The sequence below is a fragment of the Pipistrellus kuhlii genome, unplaced genomic scaffold (assembly GCF_014108245.1).
Source record: "Pipistrellus kuhlii isolate mPipKuh1 unplaced genomic scaffold, mPipKuh1.p scaffold_m20_p_11, whole genome shotgun sequence".
NCBI classification, from domain to species: Eukaryota; Metazoa; Chordata; class Mammalia; order Chiroptera; family Vespertilionidae; genus Pipistrellus; species Pipistrellus kuhlii.
This window is the reverse complement of record NW_023425416.1, coordinates 30,942,757-30,952,698: the sequence shown is the minus strand read 5'-3', so window position 1 is coordinate 30,952,698 and position 9,942 is coordinate 30,942,757. Positions and strand designations below refer to the sequence as shown.

The 9,942-nt window shown below is 42.3% G+C and overlaps 1 long non-coding RNA gene across 1 annotated transcript; it reads right to left on the bottom strand.

The window, feature by feature from the left end:
* Window positions 1-304: 304 nt before the first annotated feature.
* LOC123652060 lies at window positions 305-9,584 on the bottom strand. The gene is made up of 2 exons (XR_006741142.1): window positions 9,243-9,584; window positions 305-335 (listed from the first exon to the last, which is right to left on the bottom strand). It is a non-coding gene; the product is annotated as an uncharacterized LOC123652060 (long non-coding RNA).
* Between the last annotated feature and the right edge of the window lie 358 nt (window positions 9,585-9,942).

Here is a 9,942-nt window from a genome sequence, read left to right as displayed (position 1 = left end):
AAAAAATTAGGCCAAACAGAGCAAAATAACATATCTATGTGTATTTTTAGTCTGAAGGTTTGTTCTTTTTTCTTCTCTTTTTCTAGTGTCTCATATTTGCTCATTTTTCTCCGCTTCAGTTCACTTATGCGTCTCTTCAAGACCAGTGCTCCACAAAAGCCACTTTGCTGTGTCTTAAGAACCCACTGTGGCTCCCAGCCTAATTTTTTAAAATTTAATTTAGTGATTTTAGAGAGAAAAGGTGGGGGAGAGACATTGATTTGATGTTCCACTTATTTATGCATTCATTGGTTGATTCTTGTACATGTGCCCTGACCAGGGATCAAACCCACAACCTTGAGGTATCAGGACAACACTCTGACCAACTGGAGCTATCTGGCCAGGTCTTCCTACCTAATTCTTAAGACCTTTATAATTGGGCCAGTCCTTGCCACACTACCCCAAGGGAGAGAAAGGAAGGCCATCACTTCGGCCCTCTTCCTCCCCTCATCTGCCCAATGCAGTTTCTCCAGAGATGTGGTAGATGATCTGTCCCACCTCCCTGCTGGGTAATGAGGAAATAGTGGTTAGGAAGTAATGACGAACATGGCCAAAAACTAGAATTTGGTAGAAAAGGGGAAAATCCTGAAATTGGTCTACTGACTTGTTCCCAAACATTCTCATATAATGATTTACTGTATGAAATATAATCCAGGTTCTTTTGGCCTGCTAACTAAAGGTGATCCTGTAAGCCCTTGTGTTTCAGTTTTTGGAGGGAGCTGTTGATGAGAGCATTCGTCTTGAGCATATTGACTGGACTATACATGCAGCAATCCAGGGCCGTAAACCCCAACCACATCTGAATAGGAGGGGTCTCGGTGGGAGGGGCTGGGTAATAGTCATAGCTTTCTGCACGATTGGAATAAGTCCTCCTGGCAGTGTGCCTCAGGCAGAGTGCTTGCTGGACATTCTAACTGCCACCTGTCCTTGACTTTCTAGGAGGGGCCTATGGAGCAGGGGAAGCAAGAGGAACTCCTTCTCTTGCTGATCTGTTGCTGTATATATTCTCTCCCCTTCTTTTGAAGGCTGGAAGACAGCTACACTAGGTGAGAGCAAATATAGAGTCTGTTCTGTACAGTGTTTTATTCTTTGAAATCAACTTGTAAAGAAGATAGACCTATAGGATAGATGCTCATGGACCTATAGGATAGAGTGAACGCTTCACAGTCAGAAAACAGCCCCAGGAAGATAGCGAGTGCTGCTTAGCAGTACTATAGAAAATAGCCCTAGCTGGGTTGGCTCAGTGGATAGAGCACCAGCCTGCAGACCAAAGGGTCCCGGGTTTGATTCTGGTCAAGGGCATGTACCTTAGTTGCAGGCTCTTCCCTGGCCTAGGCCCTGGTCAGGGCTCATGTAGGAGGCAACCAATCAATGTGTTTCTCTCACACAGATATTTCTCTTTCCCTCTCCCACTCTAAAAATCAATGGAAAAATATCCTCCGGTGAAGATTAAAAAAAAAAAATAGCATAAGTACTCTAGTAACATATATATCATGTTGTATATTCTCTATATAGTCTATGTCAGTGGTCGGCAAACTGTGGCTCATGAGCCACATGCAGCTCTTTGGCCCCTTGAGTGTGGCTCTTCCACAAAATACCACATGCGGGTGCACATGGGCAGTGGGATTAAAACTTTGTGGCCCATGCGCAGTAGTCGGTTTTCGGCCCGGGCAAGTCTATTTTGAAGAAGCAGTGTTTGAACCCTCAAGGGGCCAAAGAGCCACATGTGGCTCTCAAGCCTCGGTTTGCCAACTACTGGTCTAGACTATGTATTATACCACACAGTTTATACCCTATACTATATAGTGCTATGCATTCCTTGTGAGTTTTTTATATAATAGTATTAATAAATTATAGAATTGGGAGTATAGTTAGGACTTGCCTAATACAGGTCTCCAACTTCTCTGAGCCTCAGTCTTCACATCTCTGAGGCTGAGATCCTACTATCTACAGCACAGGGCTGCTGCCAAGATTAAATCACATGGGAGTGCTTTATTTACTACAAAGTGCCAGTCAAGTGCTAGTTATTTCTGTAGTTTGTATTCTTCAAGAAAATGGCCTCTCCCATAGTTGTCATTAAATCCAAATTCCTCAAGAGGGCTGTCATTTTTTAAATCTTGGCCTCCTTGAAAGGGACCAGGATTTGGATGTGTTACCACAAGGTGGCGCTAGATGCCCAATTTGCCCATTGGCCTCAACTTCCATCTTAGTTACACATGTCCATTTTTATTGTCATTGAAGAGGAAGGAAAACGCTCACAACTGTGTTTTCTAGGTCAACTTTAGCTCATAATATCAGTGTTGGCCTCACTGGGGATAAAGCAAGTGATGTTTTATCCAGCATTCAACCTACTTTGCCTACTGAAGGTACATAGTAGTTTGCTCTCAATTAAATTTGGGCAACATTTTAAGGCAGTTGGCTCTGAAGGTTTCTATTATACAAGGCCCCCACCCGAGGCGTATAGGGAAGCATCAGTCAAGAATTCTTTCTTGCAGGTAAGACATCCCTAACTGTTTCTGTGCAATTGTGTTTATGATTGCTCTATAATAGATTAAGGCAGAGCAAGAGAGGGGCCTGCAGCATGGATACTTAATTGCCTCACACATTCTTCAGTTACATTGGATAGCGCTTGATTCCCTATTTCACAGTTGCCAACCAAGGAAGGGAAAATTGTGGAATAAATCAGGAATACCAAGAGTGTATTGCAGAACCATGTTGGGGAGCAAATATTTAAACTTCCCTAGACTCTGCTGAAACCAAAAGTTCCATTAAAATTAGCTTTTTTTAAAAACAAAAACTTTTTCTGCCCTTCTCAATGTGTAGTATTTCATTAAACAGTGTTCGATAGGTACTAGGCACAGGGTACTGTGGGATCACTGGCATGAGTATAGGCTGGAGAGGCAGGATAGCATGGGCACATACTAAGATGGAGGGAAGCAGCCCCAGCCACCATAACAAAGTAAAATAGCTAGGAGACCAAACAGAAACCCCCAGAACTCCAGAGAAATGAAAAAAGAGGAAGGAAGACTACAGAAAACCACAGTGGGACAACTGTCACCGTCCTTTGGAAAGGGTATTCCCACATTTTTCCAGTAGAGGTGTCATATGCTTCCGTGGGGGGCATGGTCCGGAGGTGAGACCATGATGCACAGCTCCTTTTGGGTATCTAGATCTACAAGAAAAACATCAAGACTAGCAAACAAGAATTCATAGGTAAATACAATTGCTAACAAAATGGGCAGCTTTAGAAACAATTATGAATTTAATGGAGGCTCCCTTTTTGGCTTGTCAAATAAGGCTTGGAATGGTAATATTTAGATCTCATAAAGGAATAGAGAGACTGATATGGAGGAACAAAAAGCATGATTTCTCTAAAAACAGTGCTGTCCTCTAGAACTTTCTGAAAGGATGGAGATGTTCGTCTTCATTGTCCAATATGTAGCCACTGGCTCCACATGGCTATTGTGGACTAAAGACTAGTGGTCAGTGCAACAGCAGAGCCGGGTTTTAAATTGCACTTAAGTTTAACTATAGCTACATGTGGCTAAGTGGCTACTATATTAAATAGCACAGGACCAGAATTCAAGTAGGTATGGTGAAGCAAATTCCATAAATCTATACATAATCTTAAATCAGTAATCCCATGTTTAGGAATCCAATTTAAGGAAATAGCCAGAGGTATTTATACAAAGATTTTTTTTTTATCACAGTGTTATTTAGAACAATGAAAAGGTGGATACAACCCTAGCTGGTTTTGCTCAGTGGTTAGAGCATCGGCCCACAGACTGAAGGGTCCTGGGTTTGATTCTGATCAAGGGCACATACCACAGTTGCAGCCTCAATCCCTGGCCCTGGTTGGGGCTTCTGCAGAAGGCAGCAAATCAACATCTCTTGATGTTTTTCTGTCTCTCCCTATCCCTTCCACTCTAAAAATCAGTGGAGCCCTAGCCAGGTTTGCTCATTTGGGAGAATGTCTGCACTGGAGACTGAAGGGTTCTATTCTGGTCAAGGGCATGTGCCTGGGTTGTGGGCTCCATCCCCAAAGGGGGATGTGCAGGAGGCAGCTGATCAATGGTTCTCTCTCATTGATGTTTTTCCCTCCTTCCTTCCTTCCTCTCTGAAATCAATAAAAAATATTTTTAATAAATAAATAAAATAAAATAAAAATCAATAGAAAATATCCTTGGGAAAGGATTAACAACAACAAAAATATAGAAAAGATGGTTACAGCTCAGATTTCTAAAAACAGGTTGATTTTACATATAGTATAAATTAGGATATTTGCACAGTCATTGAAACTTTTGAAAACTTTGAATTAAAAAATGTTCATTATATAAGCAAGCAGGAATTTAAAAGTATACATAGGAATGGTTTCAATTATGTTTAATAAATATTATAAAAGGATAGATAGGCTGATATGTTTTTAAAAGTACTCACACAGGAAGGAACCAATCCAAAATGGTTATAGTATTTAGTCCAGGGCTGTTCAATTACAGTTGAGACTTTTTCTTCTTTGAACTTCTCTGAAAATACTATTTCCTATAGTGAGCATATGTTGCTTTTACAAAAAAAAAAAAAAAAAAAAAAAAAAGATATACTAGTATCTTCAGAACTTCTTTTCAAAAATCCTCGTGACACATCTACTAAAAATGTCGTTTCAACTTTTGAGATTGTAGCACCGGGAGCTGAATGACACCTCCCAGGAGAAAGAGGGTGGTTGTCTTGTTGATTCTTCCTGTTCCAGTGCTCTGGCACTGTGGTGAGGTGCCTTACATGGGTGCTGTCATCTGAGCTGGGCCTTCCATGGCTGCAACGAGTTTGAAAATGCATATCCTTCAGTTGGAGAAATTGGCTCAAATTATTTAATGATTCCCCACCACTACCATCACACATTTCTCTCTCTCTCTCTCTCTCGAACTCTTTTTTTTTTTAAGAGAGGAAAGAAGAGAAACATCAATTTATTCCACTTATTCCTGCATTCTTTGGTTGCTTCTTGTTTATACCCTAACTGAGGATCAGACTGCAACCTTGGGGTACGGGATGGCGGTCTAACCAACTGAGCTAACCAGCCAGACCCTGGAACTCTTATTATTATTAATATGTTGAACTTCCTGAGCTGATGCTCTAATTTTACAATCTTTTCTCTCCTTTTTTGCCTTCTCTTTCTTGGTATTTGGCTTAGAGATTTGACTAAGAATCTTTTCACTGAGTTTTTAATTTATATCTCCAGATTTTTCAGTTCTTAGAACTCTTATTTTTCAGTGCTCATCTTATAAATTGCAACTTATTCTTGTTTTGTGGATGCAACGAGTTATCTCTCTAAAAGGTATGTGTTCTCTCTGGGAGCAATACTGTCTCCCGAAGGGGCAAAATTGGTTCTTTGGGGTTTAGTAAAAATTCTTAAATATTACAATGCTTTATGGCCCTCCAAAACCGAACACTTTCTGACAAAAAAAAAAATCATATTCTTTAATATTTAATTTTCTCTCATTAGGTAAAAATGAGATTTAATTTTAATGTTTCTCCTTAGAGGTGTGATTTAGGCTTTCATTTCCCTGCATAGGATCTGTGTATTAGTTTAAATTCTCCAAAGAAACAACTAATAGGAGACCCACACATGCATGTGCACACACACACACACACACACACACACACACAGATTTACTGTAAGGAACTAGCTCACATAGTTATGGAGTTAAGGGGATTGGGTGTTGAAGATGGGACCTTTAAGAGGGTAATTACGCTTACGTGACGTCATAAAGGTGGGCCTTAATCCAATAGGACCAGTGTTCTTACAAGAAGAAACAGCGGGGATGTGCAAGCAGAGAAAAGCCCGTGTTGAGGACACAGCAAGAAGGTGGCTGGCTGCACCTCAGGAAGAGAGGCCACAGAAGAAACCAGACGGCTGCTACCTTGATCTTGGACTTCAAGCCTGTCTAGACTGTGAGAAAATAAACGTCTGTTGTTGAAGCTGCCCCATCTGTGGTACTTGGTTGTGCAGCCTGAGCAGATTAATACGGCTCCTCACCTTGGCATGGAAGGGGACCTCGGGTTTCCAGGCTGTCTCTGCTTTAAGGGAAGACTCAGTGCTCAGAGGTCTCCCTTTGGGGGGCTCAGTAACTTTCATCCTCTACCTACTCCCCTCCACCCTTTCCCCCAGGCCAGGAGGGGAGCCTCGCCTCGGCTGAGGCAGTGTTTCTGGGAGACCAGAGACAAAGGGCCGAGCCAGGTGGAATTCGTGATTCCTCAAGGCTGCTGATTGTCACTGGGTGAGATGTTTGAATTCCAAGACTTGACTTTCAGATGCGGGTTCTGGCCTCACTGCTTCCTCTTGGCAGCTGTACCTGGATATTGTCTGTGGCTGCTCAGCCTCATTCCTGAGGCTTTCCCCATTCTCCTCTGCATCTCAGGCGCTGCAGCCAGGAAACGGCACTTCCCAAACTCCCTTGCCAGTTAGGTTCCGGGAGGGCAAAGCACTTGTGTGAGGCAGAAGGAAGGAAAAGCCGTGTTTGTTTTTAGCAGAAGCTGTGGTTAGTTGTGGGCTCTGCCGTGTGGGGTACTGAGGTGGGGCAGCAGTGTGGTTAGGGTAACAGGGCTCCAGCAGCTCTGATGGCAGGTGTCATAGCAGGATCAGGTGGGCTTTGGCTCTCTGTTCAGTGAGAGGCAGTGAATTCAACACGTTAAGCACCTTGTCAGTCTGACACTACTTTCTGTCTGGACCTCATCAGTCACTAGTGCTGCCAGCATATTGGTGAAATCGCATATCGAGGGCTAAATGGAAAGAAGACAAAACAGGCTTAACGTGTTAATGGCGGTGGCAGCAGCCGAAACCCTCCAGATGCGCTGGTGGTAAATGAGTGCATGCTCTTGGGCCCTGGAAAAACCTCTCCCCATCCTGCCTCCGTGTTGGAGCACGTCTGAATTCCCTTCCTTTTTAAGGCTGAATAATATTCCATTGCATGTGTAAACCTTTTTTGCTTATCCATTCATCTGTTGATGGACACATGGGTTGCTTTCATGTTTTAGCTATTGTGAACAATGCTGATATGAACAGAGGTCTGCAAATATCTCTTTGAGACAGCTTTTAATTTGGGGAGGTACATACCCAGAAATGGAATTGCTGAATCAGGTGATAATTCTGTTTTCAGTTTTTTTGAGGAATCATCGTACTGTCTTCTACAAAAGCTGTACCAACAGTGTGGATGCAAACACCAAACAAAAAAACATCACAAGAGTTCCAATCATTGGTTCCTTAATAAGCATCACTTTCCTCTTGGGATCATGGGAAAAAGCTGTGAACATCACAAAAGTGTTCTGACTATAAAAGGCCTTGGGTGCCAGATGAACACTGTGCCTTACGCATCATTCTCATTGGGGACCACTCTTGAACCGTTGAATTGTGGGAACTATGTTAGGGATATAGAGGTGACATATCTCTGTCCTGATTGGGTTCCTGGATGTTCCCGGTTCTAATCTTAACCTTTTTATGACTCGTGGGTAAGTCATCTGCCTCTCTGGGCCTCAGCTTACCCACCTGTAAAATAACGTTATTGAATTACATGATGGTTAAGCATACATAGTTCAGCTCTGAAACTGTTTCTGAGATTACCTCCTCAGTAATATATTATTACAGAATTTTTTGGAGTCAGTGACAACTCAAAAGCCAGAGAAGTTACTGGAGTAACTTGGGGGACAAGGGGAGAGAAAACGGGGTTGGGTTGCAAATTGGAAGCCCAAGGATTAGTCTGAGCCCACAGATAATTGGTTGATTGGCTTACTATTTTTTACATTTTTTGGATTTGAATCATTATAGATATGAGTGTTTAAAGTAATAGTATGAGACTACTAAATGTCAATAAACTTGAAAACTTAGGGGGGAAAAAACACCTAGATTTCTCTCAAAATGCAAAATATCAAAATTGGCATAGGAGAAAAATGGAAAATTTAGATAAACCAATTGCTATAGATAAGATTATTAGAAAGATAATGAGACTTGATGTTGAAAAGGCAATGAGATTTGATGTTGAAAAGGCATCAAAGTGAAAATGGCTGCATAACTGAATTCTCTCTAACCTTTTAGATACAGATAATTACAATGTTATTCAAATCCTTGCTACTCAGAGTGTGGTCCATGGACCGGCATAGCATCACTGGGAGTTTGCTGGAAATGCAGACACTCAGCTCCCCACCCCGACCTACTAAATTAGACCCTGAATTTTCACAAGCTTCCTAAGTGATTTATGTGTGCATGAACTTCTAAGAAGCACTAGGCTAGGGCAGTGGTTCTCAACCATGGCTGGACTTTGGAATTCCTACAGGGTTAATACTGGCATGAGAATCCCACCCTGAGATTCTGATTACTGATCAGGTGCATGATGTGGGTATTTCAATGGAAAAGACTCTCCAGGTGATTAAGAATCAAAGATTTAAAGTAGGCCATCAAAAAACATGGAAAGCTTTAAGAAATAGAGCTGGCAGAGAATGTATCCTTCAAAAGGATAATAAAAACACACTAAAAACTAATCTCATTTATGATTAAAAATAAAATCCAGAGTCTGGCCAGGTGGCTCAGTTAGTTGGAGCATTATTCCATACACCAAAACATTGTGGTTTGATCCCTGGTCAGGTGTATACCAACAGGAGGCCACTGGTTGACAGTTCTCTCTTACATCAATGTTTCTCTCTCCTATCTCTCTTTCTCTTCCCTTTCTTTCTCTCTAAAAATAAAAAAATAACTAAATAAATCCCAGTAATGATTAAAAAATAATATAATAAGACCAAGCACAGTTAATTTCAAGAACACAAGCAGTAGTGTGCTGCTGGTTTAACAAAAAAGACCTGATTTGTCACATTTGTCAATTCCTGTGGTGCAAATACTCCCACCATGACTAATTTTAAGCATAGTTAATTCTAGCAAAGGATGGTGCTAATTGTAAGCTACCAACGTGAATGATCTCAACCAGCTTGAAAATTCCTGAATCCAACCAATTGGCTCTCAGAAGCTGGTAAGAGCTGGCTGAAAGTTAGGCAAGGCACCAATGAGTCCATTCCCTTGATACATTAAAGAAGAGAAACCATATTACTTTTTAAAAAAATATTTATTGGTTTTGAGAAAGAGAGAAGCATTGATTTGTTTTTCCATTTATTTATGCATTCATCGATTACTTCTTATATGTGCCCTGACTGGGGATTGAACCCGCAACCTTGGTGTATCGGGATGATGCTCTAACAAACTGAGCTACCCAACCAGGGCCGAGAAACCATATTATCATATCATTTAGGGTGGGGCACCTAAGATCTCCACTTTGGCACAGGAAGTGTCCGTCCCTCCAGGTCATCCTGCACCGGCTGGCTTCACACATTTCCCTGACCTGCTGGCCCCTGAGGCATCTGTGACACCGGCTTTGCTGCCAGGTCCGGCTCAGCCCAGACTTGCTGGGGCCACGTTGCCCTTTAGTGTTGGCCTCGGTCTGATCAGGTCCTTTGCAGGCGGATGACGAAGATGTTACCGTCACCTCTTCATTTTCAACAGGCAGAGCTGGCAGGGATGCTGTTTCCTTAATCTGTGCATATCCTGCTTCAGACAAGGTTGCCCTTTCTCAGTCCTGAAAGGAACGGAAGGGAGAAGGCAGGGGCCCACCTCATGTGCCTGGAAAAAGGCTGCGTTTCCTGCCTCTGTGACATTTCTTGGCTTGCCTCCGTGTCCCCATCGTTCACCTACTCTGCCATGCATTTCCTTACTCCTTTGCCTTAATCATATCAGTCCCTGCCCCCCACCCCCAACCCTTCTCAGAACTGTGAGCTCTGATAGCTTTCCAGCCAATTCCCATTTTGTTTAGCTATCCGGAGTCCATGTTCACTGCTACTGAACTATTCCTGAACTCCACCATTATTCTTAGCAAA